Consider the following 22,840-nt stretch of genomic DNA (forward strand, 5'->3'; position numbering starts at 1 on the left):
ACTTTAGCTGATTGGCACAATCTGGACAAAAATAAATAATTGCTCTGGTGTTCACGGGGAGCGTGTCCAACAGGCCGAGGTGGTGTGTGAGTGAAGAGAGATTGCATGCTTCCCACTTTTTGTGCGCTGGTTTGCTTTTCATTTTCAGTCTGCACCGCTGGCCAGCAGCAATGTGAAAAAGAGAGCCAGATGTGCAAGGCCTCTCCCTGTCAGTTCACATCCTCTCCATCAGCAAGTTAAGCCAGTGACTCATCAAAAGACACCAAAGCAAACTTAACTCAGCAGTATGAGAAACCATAATCTTCAGTAGATTAATATCTGATTTATAAGTCAAAATTGATTCTGTTGCTTGATGCTAAATCACTGCTTTTGGAATCTGATCAGTACATTTTAAATCTTAAATCAAGCAGGCAAGTCAGTACTTCTGCTCGACACTACAAGAGATAAGAGGGCCAAGAGGAACCAGAGAGAGGTCTAGTTAATGATGAGGCCCGACATTCTCCAGATATTGACCTTCCTGCCTCACTTCAATGTTCCTGGAGAAGTGTAAAGGGCCTGTAACGGTTGTCAGGGATCACAGCATGGGACTGGAATCAGGGCCGCAAAAGGATTGGGGTCGGGGTCAGGGATTGGGCCAGTGACCTGGACCTGGGTGGGAGCTGGGGGCTTTGTCCAGAGTCAGTGCCTGCTTCAGAGATCAGGATGGGGGCTGGATCAGAGTTGGGGATCAGGGCCTAGACTGTGGATCCTGCTGATCAGTGTCTGAAGCAGGGGGAGAGATCGGGGCTAAGGACAGAGAGCGGTTGCGATACGGAAGAGGGCTGTGTAGTTTGGGGAGGTCAGGAGTGGTGGTAGGGTCCTTTATGTGGGATTGGGAGGATTAGTCCTGCTGCTTCTGATTCCATATTCAGGGAAGTTAGTTACCGTTTGTTGCTGGGGACTCCTAGGGCTGGTTTCCAATGATGGTGCTGGCTTTTTCCTTATTCATTCATGGGATGTGAGCCTCATAGGCTAGGCCCCTATTTATTGCCCATCCCTAATTGCCCTTGAGAAAATGGCGGTGAGCTGCCTTCTTGAACCGCTGCAGTCCCTGTGGTGTAGGTACACCCACAGTGCTGTTAGGGAGGGAGTTCCAGGATTTTGACCCAGCGACAGTGAAGGAACAGCGATATATTTCCAAGTCAGGATGGTGAGTGGCTTGGAGGGGAACTTCCAGGCAGCGGTGTCCCCATCTATCTGTTGCCCTTGTCCTTCTAGAAGTGGTCATGGGTTTGGAAGGTGCTGTCTAAGGTCAGTTCCTGCAGTCCATCTTGTAGATGATACACATTCCTGCCACTGTGCATCAGTGGTGGAGGGAGTGATTTTTTGTGGAGGGGGTGTTGCTTTGTCCTAGATGGTGTCAAGCTTCTTGAGTTTTGTTGGAGCTGCACTCATACAGGCAAGTGGAGAGTATTCCATCAAAATCTTGACTTGTGCCTTGTAGATGATGGACGTGCTTTGAGGAGCCAGGAGGAGAGTTACTTGTCACAGGATTCCTAACCTCTGACCTGCTCTTGTAGCCACAGTATTTATATGACTAGTCCAGTTCAGTTTCTGGTCAATGGTAACCCCCAGGATGTTGATAGTGGGGGATTCAGTGATGATAATGCCATTGAATGTCAAGGAGCGATGGTTAGATTCTCTCTTGTTGGAGTTGGTTATTTCCTGGCACTTGTGTGGTGCAAATGTTACTTGCCATTTGTCAGCCCAAGCTTGGATATTATCTAAGCCTTGTTGCATTTGGACATGAACAAAAATTGCTGGAAAAATTCTGCAGGCCTGGCAGCATCTGTGGAGAGAAAGACAGAGTTAACGGTTTGAGTCCAGATGACTCTTCTTCATTCTGTGTAGACGGATGTCTAGGCCAGTTAGTGAGCACAAGCAATTAACCAAATAAAGGCTGTTAGCCATTTGTGAGACATTTTTTTTGCACCGTGTATAACTTCATATCTGATGGGAGTTGCCGAACTGAATTGAATTGCAATACTCAAGTAATTCACTTCACTGAAACAAAGTGAAATTGCAAACAACAATTATTTAATCTGTGAGGTACTGGGTAAAGATCGTGGTGCAACGTTAATTTAATTGAGCAGACATTTGCTAGAGAAACTGATGATAATCATTTAAATAATGTGATCGCAAGTAAGAAATGTGACCACTTCTAACTGTTTTTGCATTTACCATTGCTGACTGAATGAAATATTAATTATGCTTTGGCAGCCCTTTGTCGCTCTCATCAAAAAAAATTAAAGACTGGATTGAAAAGGCGTGAGCGAGCTGCTCTGCTTTTGTGGTTCCTGTTTGAACTCCAACTTGATCAAGCCCAAAGAAAGAAAGCACTTCCAGCAATGATAATAGCTTTGGGAATGGTGTGAGTAGTTGTGAATTGAATAAAGAATTGGTTCATAAAAGAGTACAGAAAGTGATAGAAAAGGGCATTTTTATCGAATCTGGCAGTGATGATTGTTGAGGTACCTCGAGCCTCAGTCTGGGACTTCCTTTTCATTATCTTCTAAATAGTGTTCAGAGGGGAAGCAGAGAGAAAACTTTAATATTCTACTTAAATTTCCCTTGTCACAGTGATTTCAGAAGCCCCTGGAAAGCAATTCTCAAGGCTGATCCTTTTGGTATCCTGATCTTCAACATTTAGATTATAGAGAAGCTAGATGGAGGTAGACAGTTTGTAGAAAACTCATATATATTTTCCAATTTCCACTTCTCTCCTGTACTGTATGTCACCTGCTCAGCTGTGTCTGATCTTTTTCCACCAGTTTGCATTCCCAAGAGATTGGGAGAAATTTCTCCTGGCACTGATATTGGTGGATTTAGGCCAGTTGGCATGGATTACTGACCCAAGGCCTCAAGGAATAATGTTGGTGAAGTAGTGGGAGAAAAGAGGAAGATTGAGGCAGAGAGAAGGGATGAGGAGTGGGAACAAGGCAGGGGAATGCTTTGAGTAAGATGAATGGAACAGTGAGAGGAGGGGAAATGAGTGAAGAGAAGAGAGAGAATTTCAGAGAGAGAGAAAAAGCGAGAGCTTCAGACTGAGAGGAGAGATATTTAGACAGGGTTCAGTAAGGGAGGGTTCAAGACATAGAGAAACTCAGAGACAGAAGCTCAGACACATTCAGAGGGGGAAAGGAGAAGAATGAAAAGTACAGCAGAAGAGAAAAATAAGTTCCGACATAGGAGAGAGGTTCAGAGAGAGAAGAAAAGTTAGTGTCGGTAAAAGTAACCATGAAGTAACCAACAGTGAGACTAAATCCCCAAAAGTGCAATGCCATGAAATTGTGTTTCATGTCCAACCCTCCTGATCCCCCTATAATCAATTTAGATGACGCAGCAAGCTCACATTAAACTAATAGGAATTCACATTCAAAGTGATCTCATATGGGATTACCAAATTAGTGAAATGCTTAAGAGAGCAAATGGAAGAATTCACACGCTATGGCTTCTCAAGCATCACAATGTATCTCAAACTGACCTAATCATTGTGATTAATAATTGTATGAGTCCCACTGTTGAATACGCAGCATCTGTTTTGAACACTGGACTTGGCGAAGAACATTTGAACAAGCTCAAAGGAATTCAGGAACAAGAATTGAAACTGATCCCAGATAATGCGTATCAAAGCTATTCTAACACAGTCAAACAACTGAATATGTGATCCCTTCACACACACACACACACACACATGTTCAAGGAGTCAGCTCATGATCACCTTCTCAAGGGTGACTAGGGATAGGCAATAAATGTTGGCCTCGCCACTAACACCCACATCCTGTTAAAAAAATCACAGGTATCAAAAATAAGGGGAGTTAGAGACCAATTTTTAAAAAAGGTAAAAGAATATACAGTTAGATGCTCTTTGATTGTCCTTGAGGTGTAGATTTTATACACCACAGCTGATTTAGGCTAGCTAGTTCCTTGGATGCAGTCAGATGTAGAAGATTTTTCAATTATTACAAGATTTTAGTTTGCTGGTAGAGTTTCTGGTAGAGTTGGCTTCTCAAACCAGGTAACACACTCTTATTCCAAAAGAGAGAGAGGGAGAGAGAGCAGCCCTCGACATGTTTTCTCTGCTCAAGACTTCCTTGACACCACCTGTGCCACTTGCAATCTCTCCCTCTCATGGCTGATAGCCTGTCTTGAAATACTTCACCTTTTGTGTATTTCCAAGAGGTTTTGGTGTTTCTGTCTGTGGCAGCCATTGTTTGAACATCCAGTATTTTGCATTTTTAACGCTTGCTCCTTAAACAGCTACGAGTTTTGATGGATGTCTGGATTATAGGAAACGCCTCTCTCTTCAAACTCCCCTGAGGGTGATTTGTGGTTTCTCACCTTCACCTTGGAATATGGCATTGCATTTTTAATCAGTTTTCTCTGTCTCAGTCCAAATTGCAAAATTTCTGGTCAGTTGAAAACTTAGAAACCATATTTTTAAATATAAAGGGGCATAGCCTCATGCCAGAATGTTAAGGGAAATAGAGGTTTTATAATCTGAGTGGAGTAATTTATTCAATTATGATGCTGAGCATCAATTTATTGAATATTAATATTGAATACTGATATTATATATAGCATTCTTAGAAGATCAGACAAAGTCAACATAGTTTTACAAAGCAAAACAATGTTTGACAAATTTATTGGAGTTTTCTGAGGATGTAATTAGGAGGGTAGATAAAGGGGAACCAGTAGATGTAGTATACTTGGATTTCCAAAAGGCATTCGATAAGGTGCTACACAAAAGGTTAACAAGCAAGATAAGGATCATGGGGCAGACCTGTTTGCTCATCAGGTGGGCGCACGCCTGACCTGAACGAGCATAAAATGACATGTGATGATGTCGAGTGAGCATCCCAATGTCATCACAAACTTGCTCGATATTTCGCTCGGTGGGCACACGCGGGAGTCGGAGCCGCGCCAGCCATTAATTAACAGGCCAGTTAAGGCCCTTAACAACCCAACTGATGGCGAATTAACGATGCCCATGGGATTTTTCACTCAGTGCATGGGCAATGCGGGCAGGTGGACAGGCCACAATTTGCAAAACCTCGTCCACGACTGGGGCAAGAAGGGTCAGCAGCATTGTCATTGTGAGTAGTGAGGAGTTTTGGAGATAACTTGCCACTGGTGCCTTATTGAGACTTGTCAGCTTATTCTCTGATCGGGGCATCACTCATAGCATTTCCAGGTTTCATTTCTGGACTCATTGGTGTCTGGCAGGCCCCCTGAGGATTCGGACTGTGTGGATCCTTCCAGGTATCAGACAGCCTTCCCTTACCCTGGTAATGGGGATTGTGGTCTCCACTGGAGGCACCTCCTCTGAGGAGGAAGAGAGGGGCAAAAGGGAGAGGAGGCCAGGAGTCCCAATGCAGCATCCAGGGGAGGGACCTGTGGAAGGAGAGACGCAGGCACAAGGGACACAGGGCCAGCAGGTAGCCCAAGGTCAAAGGGGCTGCAGAAGAAGCCACTATCCTGCTGCCAGACTTTACAGGCAGCAATGCAGCTACCTCAATATGTCTGAGGTGCAATGTTGAAGGAGGCTCTGCCTCTCCAGGGAGACCATGACCTCTATTTGTCAGATGATCGGGCCTGAGATCAGCTCTGACTGTGTGGGTGGACACCCCATGCCAGTGGCTCTGAAGGTCACAGTGGCCCTCAGCCTCTATGTCTCCAGCTCTTTCCAGGGCTCACTGGAGGATTTGGGTGGAGGCTCCCAATCAGCTGTCCACATTTGCATCAAGCTGGTGACAGAAGCTCTGTTCAGGCAGGTATTGACTTTCATTCATTTCTGTGCAGACGAGGCCAGCCAGGCAGAACGAGCCAGAGGCTTCACAGCCATTGCTGGCTTCCCCCATGTCCAGGGTGCAATAGACTGTACACATGTGGCCATCAAGGCGCTAGCAGGTGAGTCCAGTGCCTTCATCAACAGGAAGTGCTTCCACTCCATGAACGTGCAGATAGTGTGTGACCACAGGATGCAGATTCTACAAGTCTGTGCAAGGTACCCAGGCAGCTCCCATGACGTTTACATCCTGAGACATTCCCAAGTGTCGAAGCTCTTCAGTGCTCCAGCCCAACTGGATGGATGGCTGCTGGGTGACAAGGGCCATCCCTTGAAAAGGTGGCTCATGACCCTTCTCCACCACCCAAGAACAGAAGCTGAGCAGCGTTACAATAGGAACCACGGCTCCACAAGGGCTGTGGTGGAGAGAGCCATCGGTCTTCTCAAGATGCGCTTCCAATGTCTGGACCGTTCAGGGGGCGCACTCCAATACCCCCTAGAGCGGGTGTCACTGATAGTGGTTGCATGCTGCACTCTCCACAATCTGGCACTGGCAAGGGGGGACCCACTGGAGGAAGAGGATCTTGACACAGCTGCACAGGCAACAGATGATGAGTTCAGTAGTGAGTCCGAAGAGGAGCACTGTGAGGAGAATGCTGAGGGTGTGGAGGCAGACCTTGGTAACCTCCAGGGAGGAGGGCGACCAGGGATGCTTTGATCCAACACTCCTTCAGCTAGGCTGCCAAATAAATGCTACCACCTCATGCCAAGGATGCCGCTTCCATCCTGGATCACAGAAATGACCTGTTTCTTGGCCCCCAAAATACACTCAGTGCCTGTGCAATAAAGTTCCGAGCCACCCACGTCCAGCATTAAATACTGGCCTACCCTGCACCTACAAAACAAATGAAGCGTACTCAGGCCAATAACACAAAAGCAAATGTAATTTAATGTTGGAACTCAAATAGTATTGAATGGAACAATATCCGGTGTTGGTAGTCGCACCATTAAAAAAAGAAAAACAAAATGGGGGACAAAAGATCACCTGTGACCAGTCCCTCTTGTGCTTAAGGTGCTTTAAACTTACATTTGCGGGTGCTATGTCTTGGTGGGTGCTCCGCCCTCGCTGGCACCGCCATTGGAGACAGCCTGCTCACTCTGCCGTCTTGTTGGCCTTGATGACCTTGGCGGTCGTCCTCTGGCCAGTGGAGCCTGTGCTGGCCCCGCCTGGGAGGGAGCGGCCAGAGCCACAGCTGACATCTCCCCAGTCATCGCAGCCTCATCAGATGCCACAGTCACTGGCAGAGGGGCGGAGGAGCTGCTGCCGTCATCCAGAGCACCCTGAGAGGAGCCCACAGAGACGACAAGCAGCTCGTGCATTAATGTGAGGTCGCTCTGGACCTCCCTGCTCACCATTGATGGACGGGCACCGAGCTGGGATACTGGGTGCCCCATCCATCTCCCACACTGACACTGACCAGCTGAGGTCAGTGTCTGTGTGAGGGTTTGCAGGTCCGAGCACAACCCCAGCACCCTCTGATTCTATTCCAGAGCAGCCTCTCCATGAGAGTCGCCACTCTCTCAATGGAGGAGGCATTGCACTCGGCCATGAGGGTTAGTGCGGTGCTCATGCTCTGCAGGGACTGCTCCACAACAGAGACCAAGGCATGAACACCCTCATGTATCTCCGCCAGTTCCTCCCACACATCCCGCTGGACATCCAGCATCTTCCACCTAATGGACAACTCCAGGGGCTCATCATCAGCCTTTGACTGAGCATCATCCTGGTCCCCAGCAGTCCTCCGACTGCCGGCGCCCTGGGCACTCTCTGCCTCCACCTGCACCTCAAGCAAGTATGGAGTGCCCTCACCAATGTGCACCGAGGTACTAGCCGCCGATCTAATGCCCACCGAGGTGCTGCTATCTGCCCTGGTTCAGAGAGCAGGTGTGACGCAGATGCTTCAGTAGCATGATGGTCCTCCAGGGCCAGGGGCGGCCCTTCAGGGTCCTGAATGCAAACGCCTGCTGGCAAACCTGAAAGGGACAAACCAGGACATGTGATTAGTTAAAGTCATCACACTGTCACTGCGCATGCCATGCACTCAGGTGAGACAACGGAGATCTTCATCATGGTCCCATCGTCTTCCAATGATCAATAGGGACTCCAGGTTTGAGGCTCACATCAATGAAGAGACTGCACTAGTATAGTTGCACAAGCTGAAACTCTCACCTCAGTGCACTGCAATCCTACCTTCATCTGATACCCCAGCCTCACCGCGGCCGGTCGATCGAGGTGCATGGCGCCTCTCGAGCTCCAAGGCCTCCTGTTCATACCGGGAGAGGATGAGGAGGTGCGGGGCTGCCCTGCCAGTCCGCAACCTCTCAGCATTGTTATGGGATGTCTCCTCCTGAAAGGACAGAGGAGCATTGATTAGTCCACTCTCTGCCTGCAGCGCCATTGCAGCCTGGCCAACCCCACCTGAGGAGAACCTTGCAGGGCACATCCAGGTTGTGGACCTCGAGGCGCAAGGCACTCAGTCCAAGCAGCCAGAGCTCACCCCCTTGGCCAGCTCCAGCGTGATTGACAGTTGGCGCTCAGACTCTAACACCCCTGAGCTCCATGGGGGGGATGGCCAGCCCAAAACAATTGAACACACTGACCCATTCCAACACGGTACTCACCCTTCCTGAGTGCAGCAGGTCATTGAAGCGCTCCCGGCACTGCACCAAAGTGCGCCGCACCAAGTGTGTTTTGGCTGCTCACCTGGGTTGCCACCTCCTCCCATGCCCTGTTTGTGAAGTGCGGTGGCCTCCTTCTCCCATCTCTGGGGACACAGGTGTCCCTTCTGGCAGCCACTGCCTCCGGGCGGGCAGCGAGGCACTCATTGGACAAACGGGGCCGAGTGCCCAGCCGACCTCACCTCCTGCCTGGTCTCTACATCTCCGTTTGCAGCCATGTCACTGCTGCAACTCCGATGTGGGCAGCCTCCCTGGGGCTGCCTGCACCGTTTTTGAACCAGCTGCCAGGTCGCCATTGGACCTGGCAGACAACAGGCCCCTACCCCTGCCCGCCCCTTCTTGGAAGTTCTCCAGCCGGCTTTCACTCTGGGCTGGCCTTAATTGGCCCGCCAGCGTGAAATCGTGGTCCGGCCCCGACCGAGGGCAGTGGTCGTCTTCCCGACCGCTCACCCCTGCCGAGCCCACCCGGCGAGGGCAAAATTCTGCCCATGGAGTTGGGGGTGATATATTTGCATAGATAGAGGATTGGTTAATGGACAGGAAACAGGTAGTAGAGGAAAATGGGGCATTTTCAAGTTGGCAGGCTGTGACCAGTGGAGTTCCACAAGGAGCAGTGCTGGGCCTCAGCTATTTACAACCTATATTAATGACTTAGATAAAGTGACAAAGAGTAATTTATATTAATTTAGGTGGGAAGGCAAGCTGTAGGGATGACATTAAAGAGGCTGCTCAGAGATAGGTTCAGTGAGTCGGCTATAAGAAGGCAGATAGAGTATGATGTAGGGAAGTGTAAGGTTATACAGTTCGATAGTAAGAATAGAAAAATAGAATACTTTCTAAAAGGTGTGGAACTTTTAAATGCTCATCTTCAAAGAGACTTGGGTGTTTCTATCCAAGGAGCACAGGAAATTAACATGCAGGTACAGCAAGCAATTAGGAAGGCAAATGGCATGTTGGTCTTTATTGCAAGGGGATTAGAGTACAGTAAGAAAGTCTTGCTACAATTATATAGTAATGGAATTACCATATATGAGTTGGATGGTGTAATATGTAATATTTCTGCATATTTACAACTCTTACACACACACACAGAACAATCTCCCACAGCTGCAGTACTGTGCGTAGTTCTGGTCTCCAAATCTAAGGAAGGGTATGCTTGCATTGGAGACAGCACAGCAATAGGTCCCTGGGATGAGAAGGTCAGCCTATGATGAGAGGCTGTTACTTGGGCCTATGTTCTCTGGAGTTTATAAAAATGAGAGTTGATCTCATTGAAACATCGAAGATTCAGAATGGGCTTGACAGGGCTGGCACTCAGAGGTTGTTTCCCCTGGCTGGATGAGTTAGATCTTCTTGCCTATCTTGGTCAACCTCATCTCCTTGTTGTAAGTGAAGTACCTCATACATAAAATTTCAGACAATGGTGACTTATATGATTAGACTGCTCTGATGCTGTGTGCTTTGTCAATAATTTAGATTTTTGACCACTGCAGATGTTTTTAGACATCCAAAAATATCTGCAGTGCGCCATTCAAGTAAGTATATACAAAAGGAGCAATAATGTCCCTTTGCATTTGTTGGTAGTTCAAACCCATTGGAAGATTGTTCTGTTTGTGTGAGTAAGGAATGTAAATATGCAGAAATATTACTTATTGTACCATCTGAATCATATGTGGTAATTCAATTCCTATTGAGAAAGAGAGTCGTGTATGTTTATTGTGCCATGCACAACCTCAGGACACTCCAAAGTATTTTACAGCCAATGAAGCACGTTTAAAATATAGTCTTTTTGTTAATGGAGTAAATGCAGCAGCCAATTTGAACACAGCAAGATCCCACAAACAGCAATGGGAGAACTAACAGATTATTTGCTTTTGTGAGATGGAGGGATAAATATTGTTCAGAACCCCGGGGATAAATTTGCTGCTGCTCTTCAAAATAGTGCCATGGGATCTTTTACCCACCACCCCAACCCCCACCCCTCAAGAGGATTGGATGGGCCCTCAATCCTATCCCTCAATCACATCACAAAAAAAAGCAGATTATCTGGTCATGATTGTTTTTTTTGTAGGATCTTCTGTGCAACAATCAGCTGCTGCATTTCCTTTGTTACAACACTGACTACATAGTCATTGGCTGTGAAGTGCTTTGGGACATCCTGAATATATGGCGGATGCTATATAAATACAGCCCTTCCTTTTTCCCTTTTCCATTTAAGTTTGTATCAGTTTCAGGATTTCTCTTTGATTCTAGCATCCCACTGAGCTCTAGAAGCTGGAATAGGATCAATCCATAGCGTTTGTTGCCCATTGAACTGAGGGAACCTTAGTTTGCAATTTAATAAGCTGAGTAGATCTCCCATGGCATTGTTTACAATAGTACAGGACTCATGCCAAGGCATGGAGCAGTCAAATGGAGAATGGAGTACAGGGAGTAGGTATAGGAGCACAGAGTCAGAGGGTAAAGCTGTCAACTGGAACAGTTGAACACAAAGGCCCAGCTGAAACAGGGATGGAGCAGATTGTTCTCCTGTTATCTGGCAGCTGGAATCATCAAAATCCAAAGGCCTAAGGAGAGCAAAGGTACACCTGGGATTGAGATCTGGCATGGGAGCAGTTCTAGAGCTGGGACCCAAAGCAGAGTCATTGCTAAGCTGTGGAATAGAGGACCATTATTCCTGGAGATGTGCGAGGACTGCAGGCATTCCTGGACTGATGTTGAACCTATTGCAGGTGAAAGTTATAACATGCTGTTATTGTTATTTGTAACATGTTATTTGTCGCATTATTAGTGTTACTATTAGGGTGTTTGGGACTGTACAGGTGAATGTGAGACTGGGGAAACAGTACTGCCCGCATTATGATGAAGAGAGTCACATGGGAGTAGTAGAGTGTAGGAGTGAGTCTGATAGAAGTCGGCATGAAGATAGCACCTAGTCAGGGCTGTATCCTGTATATATATATATATATGTATGTAGTTATGTTTTATTAATAAATAGTTATTGTTCAACCATACAAGCCTCTAGACCTCTTTATGAGACAATAGAGAACCTTACAACATGGTGGCAGCAGGTGAAGGACTCCCAAATCCCTAAGAATGAAGAAGTAAAGAAACTACAGACTGACCTGAGAGAAGTGCACCTAACTTGAAGACCTCGAATACACAGCTGGAGATCACCTAAGAAGCTCCATTACAGGCATGGAGGCTGAAGGGCAGAGGATTCCACCAGAGCACATAGAGATCCTTTGCGAGATCCAATCGAAAGCAGAGTCAAAGGACCCAGCCATATTGCAAAAGGATGCGCATGCTCCAGAAAAAGCCTGAAATAAGCTTTAAATTCAGCTCAATAATCAGGCAGGACTGGCAGATAGTTTGTTTAATGAGTGTGACTTGAAGAACGCTACAGCCTGGATCCGGAGTCAGTGCCATAACACACAGCCACCACAGGTGAATGAAAAAAAAATTAAAGAGAAGCCAGGGCAAAACATTTGCTGATTCTCTAAGTTCAGGAAAGCAATTAGCTGACCAAAATGATTTTGTACAAAAGATTTTTTGCAGAATCGCTGAGGTTTAAAATAGTTCCATAACCATAATGGAAGCCCGCCAATCCCAATAAGCAAAGGAAGAAAGAAACAAAATTTAAAACTGTACTCCCCTGTGCTGAAAACAGCCATGGATGGTAAATCAACATTGCCAGACCAATTAAGGCAGATGGAAGGGCCAGACAGGAGCAAAATTAAGTGTTATGGAGAGGAATATTTGTTTAAATATATGATAGCATGAGGCTTGAATAAGAAAACAAAGGCTGAACAACTGAATACACTATTATATTCAGTTGGTGCAATAGCTGATGACAAGGAATTACCAGAAAAGGAGTAAATTAATTTTCCGATAACTTTGAAGAGGTCATGAAATCCTTTGACACCAACTTCAACCTAAGAAGCAATAAAATGTTGGAGTGAGCAAAATTTAACGAGCGAGTCCAAGTCCCAGGGAACCTGTCGGGTCTTTCATAAATGAGTTATACAGATTGTCTGAAGGCTGTGACCTTAAGTCGGAGCTCATAAGAGACCGGATAGTAGTTGGAGTGGTCAATGATACTCTTTCAGACATATCCAATCTAAAATAGATTTGACTTTGGAAAAAGCCACCCAGATCATCAGACAATCAGAAGTCTGCCAGCAAAGCTGATTCATTTTGCGTGGTGAAGCTAAACTGTGGTACAGAGCAACCCCAACAGTCCAGCTCGTAAAGCAACAAAAGGGCAAGGAGACTCCAGGACATGGAAAGCAACACCAAAGCAAATTACAAGATGGCGGTAAACCATGTCAGCGCTGTGGCGCCAAAAGACCTCAGGTGGGTGCAGTGTCAAGGAATCACTATGCAGTGCTTTCACTGCTACTGCCTGGGACACTTTGGAAAGATGTGTAAATCCAAAACCTCGAGACATGTGGAGAATCCCAAACGAGTCCATGAAGTAGGTGAGCCACACCAAGAAGAAGTCCAACAATGTTCCTTGGGAGAAATTAAGGATCCCAGATTCACAATTTGGAATGCTGGCATATCTATAAATGGTGGCCGCATGAATTCAAGTTAGACACAGTGTGACGGTCCTATCAGATCAGGAACTGTGACTAAATGACCTCTGGTTGCGCATGACAGACACATCACTGTGTTATCCCAGAGGAATCCAACTACAAGTCACAGGCATGATTCAACAGCCACACCAGTATGGCAACAAGCAAATAATTGATATTCTATATGTCATCAGCAATCAACCCTTTTCTCTCCTGAGTAGAGGTGCCTGAGTTGCCATCAAGCTCCTCAGAACAGCAGAAGACACCAAAACAACCAGTGAATTTGAGAATCCCGGGAGGCCCACCAGTGCTGATGATCTCACTGGGCTTCAGTTTGGAACTGTCCTCACTCTTTGCAGAGGCAATTATTCCAGCTCCTTTGAAGATGGCAGAAAATACTCTTCTGCAGTCAGACCAGCCAAACCGCTAGGTGAGCACCAAGAAACTTAAAACAGAACGTGCAGAGGAGAAGGAGCAGCAGCAGAAGGTTGAGCCCGAGCTTCAGAGTCAAACAGTTGTTGTCACAGAAGCAGGAAAGGCTACAGCAACGAAGCTGGAGCTTCAAGCTCACACGCACAACATGAAGTCGATCCTGGAGCAGGAGAGAAGCAACCAGCAACTCACCAAGGCAAATCTCAGGGAGGCACAAACACACATGAAGAAACAGAGTGTGGCATTGGAAGCCAAACTGCAGGCTGAGCTCAAGGATAGGGAACATACAAACATGAGGGAGGTAAACCTTCAACTTCCAGGACCAACATGGCGGACCCCACCAAGAAATAAACACCAGTCCACTCCATGAATGAACAGAGCAAAAGTTCCCTCCAGAAGGAGAGGGATACACCCACGGAAAACAGATTGGCAACAACGATAAAGACACCATTGAGGAGCACAAGAAGTGAACCAGATGTTGACACCTGAGTATTTGAAACACCAAGTACTACAACTTCAACTCCAGGCCAACAAAGTCAGCCCAAAGCAGTTGAGGCTGCCACTCCCCCAAACTTGAAAATAATGAGATGTGGAAGATTCATAAAGTCTCCAGACCATCTGAATCTGTAAAGTCAGAGACTTGGGGAGAGAAGGAGTAGCATGTAAATACATTTGGGTAAATACTTGGGGGAAAGTGTAGTATTAGGGTGTTCAGGACTATAAGGGTTAATGTATGACTGGAGAAACTATAGCGCCCACATGTAGAGAGTCACATGGGAGTACTAGAGTGTTGTAGTGAATCTGGTAGAGGTCGGCATTAAGATAGCACCTAGACAGGTCTGTATCCTGTATATATTAATAACACATATGTGTTATTAATAAACAGTTATTGTTCAATCATACTAGCTTCTTCACCTCTTCGTGAGAAAACATATAACAAAGAACATTATTGTTTACTATGTCAGACGCCCTCATATTCTAAATAATTATATTGCTTTAGCTGTTAAACGTAGGTAGAGATGATTTAGGATAGTAGACGGTTTAATCTGTTGTTGCTTTTACATTCAAAACAAATCAAACCCATCATCAAAATATTCATCCAACCTCGTACTGGTTTCTCTCCTTTATCAATCTTATTGCCCTACCAGAAGAGGATGGGCAGGGTGTATTTCTAACAGCAGCAAGTCCTGGCTCATTCAATGCATGGCCAAGCTTGACAGCCCCGCTGTTAGCCAACCCTGCCCAGCAAGAATGGGGAAGGTTAGGGTCAGTTTCCTGGTTCACATCTTATCCACTTTCACACTCTGTTGGCTTCAATGGAGAAAGACATTGGGTGGGGTGTAAAGTGAGTATCTGATCAAAACACCTTCCCACCTGGTGAGTTAGGTTAAAATCAGAACTGCTGTCAAGGCTGAAAATAATAATTCCTGGTGTGCTCAACACCTTCCCCACTGAAAACGTGCTACTTTTAACTTGAATCAAAAGGGATTCTGGGAGTTGTTGTGTGATGGCTCAAATTGAGCGACACTCATCCTTCCTGGAACTTATGGGGTTAGAACATTGTTGAGGTCATACACATTTTCCAGATGTAAATCAGGGGCCCTCAACACCCAATATGAGTCTGCATATTCCATATTGGTAATTGCTCCACTATAGGCATCCAGCGATCATGCCTAAAACCAGTGTTTAGGGGGCCTAAAGCCTATTTGAAGCCTCCTGCACAAAACTGGTCTGCCCTATATGCAGCCAGTGTCAGGTATGTTCCATTCAGGATAATCAGGTTTACCTGCAGCTTAACTAGGGCTTCTTAAAGGGTCAGATCAGGACTGCCACCAGAAAGCTAGGTTTTTACAAAAATATTTTCCTGGATGTTGGTCTGAGAAGATTGGGACTGCACATGCCAGGTCTACTGCAGTTTCAAAAGCCTCTGCTGGTATCTGCACAGCCTCCTCAAAATCAGTGCTCACCCCTGACTGCCACCCCCAATCACCCCACACCCTCCTGATCGCCCATCCTCTCCTGATCGCCCCAACCCCTCCTAATCGTCCCACACCCTCCCTCTCTGATCGCCCCTTCCCACCTCGCTTGCCCCTTCTTGAGCATCCTTTCACCTCTTGAACAATCCCTCCAACCTCTTAATCACCCCTTTCCCCTCACAATCACCAGTTCCCTCCCCTGAAAACGCCTCCCCTTCTCGATACCCTCTTCCCTTTCAATCTCTCTCCTGTCATCAGCCCCTTCCCTTTCCCTTTCGCAATTACCTTTTCTCTGTCCTGATCATCCCTCCCCATCTCTTACACCCTCTTACCCCTCCCAATCACCCCATTGGGTCACACATCACGACACTCCCACTCTCCCAAGGCTTACTTTTGAGGGCTGTTGCCAGGGAGACAGTCTAGCTTTATCCTTCAGAAACCAGCAAACTGCCTTGGGCTCCAAATGGATATGCCAGCCAAGCTCAAGGCCCTATTTTGAGTGAGTCTTGGGCTGCACACTCCCAGTGAAAGTCCACAGCGTGTCCTCTATCTTGGACCCAAAGACAAGCTAAAACAAATTTCCACCTCATTGACCTCTTTACCCAGGAGAGTCCGCTGGGCAGTGGTAAATGTGGGATCGAGCAAAATCCAAATTCGCAAATAAGGAACAAGCTGCAGAGGAAAATCTTGGAGAGATTTCAAGCACAGAAAAGGCAGCTGTATGAGCATGTTTAATGAATCTGTTATGAATAATGCATTTTTATATGCCTATTATGTTCAAAACTTTATTTTTAGTATAACATCCTTGGGCTACTGACAGAAAAAGTTGACGGAAAAATACTCACAAAGTGCTATTGGCTCCCTGTCACCTCCTTGCCAGTAGCTTTGTTGGTAGCTGTTTGCTATTCCTTCACTGGTAGATTGCAATTATGAGAGAGCTTTTCTCATGGTTATGATATTTGAGTTATTCCAGTGCAAATAGGATAAATGCTTTCACAGGTGACAGAAGTGTGTTCAATACTTGACATTTAATATCGTATATACGTCTTTTCCTGGACAGGTAGCAGATGTTATTTATAGTGTCACTTCACATAAAGGTAATTTTTTAGAAATAGATTTTTGCAGTCCTGAGCCATCCATAGTTCAGTGGATAGAGCTCTTGCCTATGAGTCACAAGGTTTGGGTCCAGCTGTCACTCCAGGGACTTGCATTCTGCCTAGGCTACTGTGCCAGGTCAGTACTGAGGGATTGCTTCACTGTCTCATGAGATGTTAAAGTGATCCCCATTTGGCCTCTGTGAAAATTCCCAAGGGACAATTTTAATTTATTCATCCCTTAACCAACATCCCTGAAAAAACAGATTATCTGGTCATTATTTGTATGTAAACACAAGAAGCTTGATAAGTAAGGTTGGTGAGCTGCAGGTGCAATTAGCTACATAGGACTATGATGTTGTGTTAAATAACAGAGACCTGACCCAAAAAACAGGCCAAACTGGGTACTAAATATTCCTGGATATAAGGTGTTCAGGAAAGATAGTGAAGGATGGAAAGGAGGAGGGGTGTGTTGTGTATTTTGAATCTCAGAGCTATGCAGAGATGACACACCAATTTATAAGTGTGTAGCAGGAATTTATGCACAATGCTTTAAAATACCTGCTCTCTCATGCTTCTAGCAACTTCTAGCAATTAGCTTCCAGTTTTGTTTACTTTCCTCTGAGTGCATGCCCAGGCTTAACTAATCAAGCACAGTTACCATCAATATTAAACAGACCCACATAATCAAACACAGAATAATTGAACAGTTGAACACTACAGGGTGACACTATTGATTAAGGAGAATATTACAGTGCTAGGGAGAGAGGATGTCCTAGAAGGACCAGGGATGGTATCTATTTGGTGAGAGCTAAGAAACAATAGATGTACCATTACACCACTCAGTATATTTTATACACCACTAAATAATGGGAAAGATATACAGGAACAAAGTTACAAGGAAATTGGAGACAGTGCACAAACTATAGAGTAGTGATAATGGGGATCTTTAATTATCCTTATCTAAACAGGGATTAGCATAGTATAAAAGCCAGAAAGGGGGAAGAGTTTCTGAAGTGTGTTGAGGACAATTTTCTTAATAAGTATGTTTCTGGCACAACGAGAAATGATCTAGTTCTGGGGAATGAGGAGGACAAATGGAGCAAATGTCAATAGAAATATTTAAGGGATAATGATCGTAGTATCAAAAGGCTATGGAAAAGAACTAGGAGCAACCCGGAGTACAAATGCTTCAATTTCAGTGAGGTGAAAAGGTAACTGTCACAGGAAAATTAAAATTGAAGATTGTCAAGAAAAACAAGGCTATCTTTGAAGAGGAGATGGTTTGGGTACAATCGAGTTACACTCCCATGAGGGAAAAGGGTAGGATAAACAAGGCCAGAGCTCCCTGGACAATGAAATAGGTAGAAGGTAAGATAAAAAAGGTTTATATGACAGATATCAGGTTGATAAGACAAGTGAGAACCAGGCTGAATGTAAAAAGTTTTGAGAGAAAATGTAAAAAAAAAAGAACAACAAAGAGAGAGCATATGGAGAGCCCTGCAGCCAATACAAAAGGCAAAGAAGAGAAGGGATGGGACCGAATAGGGGATCTGTGCTTGGAGATAGAGGGCATGGCTGAGGTACTAAATGAGTACTTTGTAACAAAGAAGAAGATTCTGCCAAAGTCATTGTGAAACAATCTAGTTGAAATACTGGATGGATTAACAATTGATAAAGAGGAGTTATTAGAATGGCTGGCTGTGCTTAATGAACTTTTATAAAACTCTGGTTCTGCGTCAACTGGAGTGTCGTGTCTAGTTCTGTACACTGCACTCTAAGAAGGAGTTGAAAACTTCATAGAGAATGTAGAAAAGATTTACGAGAATGATTCCAGGGATGAGGGACTTCAGTTACACGGATAGATGCAAGTATTGGGAGTTGTTCTCCCTACAGAAGTGAAAGTTGAGAGGAGATTTGATGGAAGTATTCAAAGTCATGAGGGGTCTATACAAAGTTCTTTCTGACAGATTCTTGAACTATAGAGGAGTCAGGGATTTTCAGGGGCAGGCAGGAAAATGAAGTTGAGGCCAAGATCAGATCAGGCATGATAATATTGAATGGCAGAGCGGTCTCAAGGGTCCACATTACCTAATCCTACTTTCATTTCTTATGTCCTTATAGAAAGAAACTGTTCCCATTGGCAGAAGGGTCATGAACAAAGGACACCGATTGAGGTAATTGGCAAAGGAACCAACAGCGGCATGAGGAAACCATTTCTTTACGCAGCGAGTGGTTAGGATCTGGAATGTACTGCCTGAAAAGCTGGTGGCAGTAGATTCAACCATGACTTTCAAGAGGGAATTGGATAAACACCTGAAGAGAAAATAAAGATATGCAGGGCTATGGGGAAAACGTAGGGGAGAGGGACTAGCTGTGTTGCTCTTGCAGAGACCCAGCACAGACACAATGGGGTGAATGGCCTACTTCTGCACGGTAATCATTCCATGATTTTGAATGATCGTATCACTACATTTGTGGGATCTTGCTGTGGGCTGCTGCATTTCCGACATGACCGCAGTTCATCATTGGCAGCCAAGTACTTTGGAACACCCTGTGGTCATGAAAACTACTATATAAATGTAACTTCTCTCTTATAAGTATTGGCAAGACTGGGTATATCCTTGTGCCAGGGTATATGCTATATAATACCACCTTACTCAGCAGTTTAAACACCGCCGCGTTCCACCACACCCCCCACCCCTCCCACCACCCCACAGCCATCAAACACAAGGGGCGGAATCATCCAGTCCCATTGGCAGCGGGCGTCAATTTTTATTCTTCCTGCCAAAATGAATGATTTCACATTTGCCCACATTATACTCCATATGCCAGATCTTTGCCCACTCACTTAACCTATCTATGTCACTTTGTAGCCTCCTTACATTCTCTTCTCAATTTACTTTCCTACCTACCTCTGTGTCGTCAACAAATTTAGCAACTATTTCTTTGGTCCCTTCATCCAAGTCATTTATATAAATTATAAAAAGCTGAGGCCCCAGTACTGATCCCTGTGGCACATGACTCATCACATCCTGCCAACCAGAAAAAGACCCATTTATGCCAACTCTCTGCTTCCTGTTAGCTAGCCAATCTTCTATCCATGCCAATATGTTATCCCCTATACTATGAGCTTTTATTTTCTGCAATAACCTTTGATGTGTCACCTTATCAAATGCCTTCTGGAAATCTAAGAACAGTACAGCCACCTGTTTCCCTTATCCACAGACATGTGACTCCTTCAAAGAACTCTAATAAATCGGTTAAATATGATTTCCCTTTTACAAAACCATGTTGACTCTGCCTGATTGCCTTGAATTTTTCTGAGTGCCCAGCTATAACATCTATGATAATAGCTTCTAACATATTCCCAATGACAGATGTTAGGCTAACTGGCCTATAGTTTCCAGCTTTCTATCTCCCTCCCTCTTTAAATAAAGGAGTTCCATTTGCTATTTTTCATTCTAATGGAACCTTCCCCGAATCTAGGAAATTTTAGAAAATTAAAACCAGTGCATCAACCGTCTCACTAGCCACTTCTTTCAAGAGCTTAGGGTGAAGTCCATCCAGTGCTGGAGATTTGTCAGCCCACAGCCCCAACAATTTGCTCAATACCACTTCCCTGGTGATTGTAATTTTCCCAAGCTCCTCCCTCCCTTCTATTTCCTGATTTGCAGCTATCTCCAGGATGTTACTTGTGTCCTATATAGTGAAGACTGAAGCAAAATACCTGTTTAATTCATCCGCCACCTCCCTATTTTCCATTATCAATTCCCCAGACGCGCTTTCTATAGGACCAATGCTCACTTTGTTAACTCTTTTCTTATATAAATATCTATAGAAACACTTACTATCAGTCTTTATATAACTAGCTAGCTTTCTCTCATACTCTAATTTTTCCCTCCTTATTAATCTTTTTGTCATTATTTGCTGCTTTTTATATTCTTTCCAATCTTCTGATCTGCCACCTGTCTTTGCATAATTATACACTTTTTCTTTAAGTTTGAAACTGTCTTTAACTTTTTTAGTTAACCACGGATGGTGGGCCCTCCCCTTGGAATTTTTCTTTCTCATTAGAATGTATATATTCTGAAATATCCCTTTAAATGTCTGTCACTGAATTTCTATTGACCTATCCCTTAACTTTTTTAGTTGACGGGCAATATGTTCGGCGCAGGCTTAGAGGGCCGAAGGGCCTGTTCCTGTGCTGTATTTTTCTTTGTTCTTTGTTCTTAACCTCATTTGCCAGTTCACATTAGCTAGCTCCGCTTTCATGCCTTCATAATTGCTCTTATTTAAGTTGGACTAATCTTGGACACACTCATTTCCCCCGCAAAATGAATGTAAAATTCAATCATGTTATGATCGCTGCTACCTAGGGGTGCCTTCACTAGGAGGTTATCAATTAACCCTACCTCGTTGCTCAATACCAGGTCCAAGTAGCCTGTTCTCTGGTTAGCTCTGGTGTGAGGAAGTGGCAAGTTAACAGCGTGGCGGGCTAATCGGAGGCCTGCCCCTAGTGATCCGGTGTGTTTTCCATGACTGGATAATTAATGAGGGGGAAAGGGGAAGGGGAAGATACGACGTGAAAACGCCACCCTCCCCCCCCCTTTGTGGCCAGAGAGTAAAACGACTTTGTTCACACCCGTTACCCTACTTAGTGCAAATCTAGGACGATTTCACCCAAGCTGTCCCTCGAAGTCTACAATAGCCAGGATCAGCCGCCGCAGAGTCACGTAGCACCAGATGTAGGGGATCGAGACTGGTTTGGATCTCATACCATTTTCCATGCAAGATTTTTCCAAGCGAAGATTTTATTTGTGAGTTGCAAAAAAATGCAAGGGATGTGCACCTGAAACAGTCATGCATGCATTTCTCAAGTTTTGCTTTCTTTCATAGTTTATTGTTATAGCCTTTAAACACTTTCAAAATCCAAGAATTGCCAGCCAAGATAAATATTAGATAAGCACTTGCATACTCCACATGACTAATTATAGGTACATTGAATTATATATCACTATGCATCAAACATTCAACCTTAATGTGTTTTATGCTAATAAATGCAGAGCAAAACAGAAATGGGTTTTGATTTGTACCTTGGTGATATATGGTAACTAACATTATGCAGTTGTACACAATCTAATGCTGTCCACTTTAATATCTGTGTTTCTTTCTGCATAACCTACTCTCCCTGTCGTTGAAGTCATTGGAAAATATATGTCTACTTCAACATGTTGTTTATCTAATCCACCAAGGCAGCTTCATAATGAATTAAAATAGTGTTTACCCATTTATTTAAGTACCCCTCTCAAGGGGTGGGCATCAAATCTTTGCATCGAATTCTGTCTTGAACTAGAATATTGTTTTAGCTCCGTCTGGGGGTGGTTCCAAGAAACCCTGCACTCATCAGGGATCTGGCTTCTTGCCACTCCTGTAAAATTCCAATGCGCTGTCCCACCAGGTGAAGCTCTGCACCGGGAGCAGAGTTTCCTAAACTCACATCCAACTGCAACTCAGGCTGGAGCATCGTGAGTGCAAGTAGGGTCCTGCGATGCACTGAGGACCCCCCAAAATGAGTTTATCAGCCCACTGTTGAGTGAGGGAAGATGAGGGTAACTGCCTAGACCCTCTGCTCAGTAAAACCTGGGAGTAAGATGCGGAGGCTTAGGTGTGACTTAGTTTACTGAAGCCAGGAGAAGGACGAGGCAGCAGAGCAGAAATGGGTAGAGCTGGTGGAAGTGGGTGATGGTGTCCCAGGGTCTTTTTTGGAATGGTTTCTGTGCAAGCAATGATTTGGATATAGGTTCAGAGGAAGTAATGGCCAAACTTGAAGATTATACTAAAATAAAAGGGATAAGAAATCATTCTGAGGGCCAAAGGAAAGCTGAAGGGATAATTAATAAGATGGTAGAATCGACAATTAAATGGCAGATGGAGTTCAATATCAGTAAATTTGATGTGGTGTATTTTGGAAAACAAAACAAAATTAATAATTATACCTCAAATGGGGATTTGGGTATTCAGGTTCACAAGACATCGAAAACAATGCCTCAAGTGAATAGGATCATCCAAGAAGCTGATGGAAAACCGGGTTTATTTTTTATTCAATCTCAGGACGTAGGCGTCACTGGCAAGGCCAGCATTTATCGCCCAACCGCAGTTTCCCTTGAGAAGGTGGCCAGGAGCCATCTCCCT

Source organism: Cetorhinus maximus, chromosome 20 (assembly GCF_964194155.1).
Source record: "Cetorhinus maximus chromosome 20, sCetMax3.hap1.1, whole genome shotgun sequence".
Classification (NCBI taxonomy): Eukaryota; Metazoa; Chordata; class Chondrichthyes; order Lamniformes; family Cetorhinidae; genus Cetorhinus; species Cetorhinus maximus.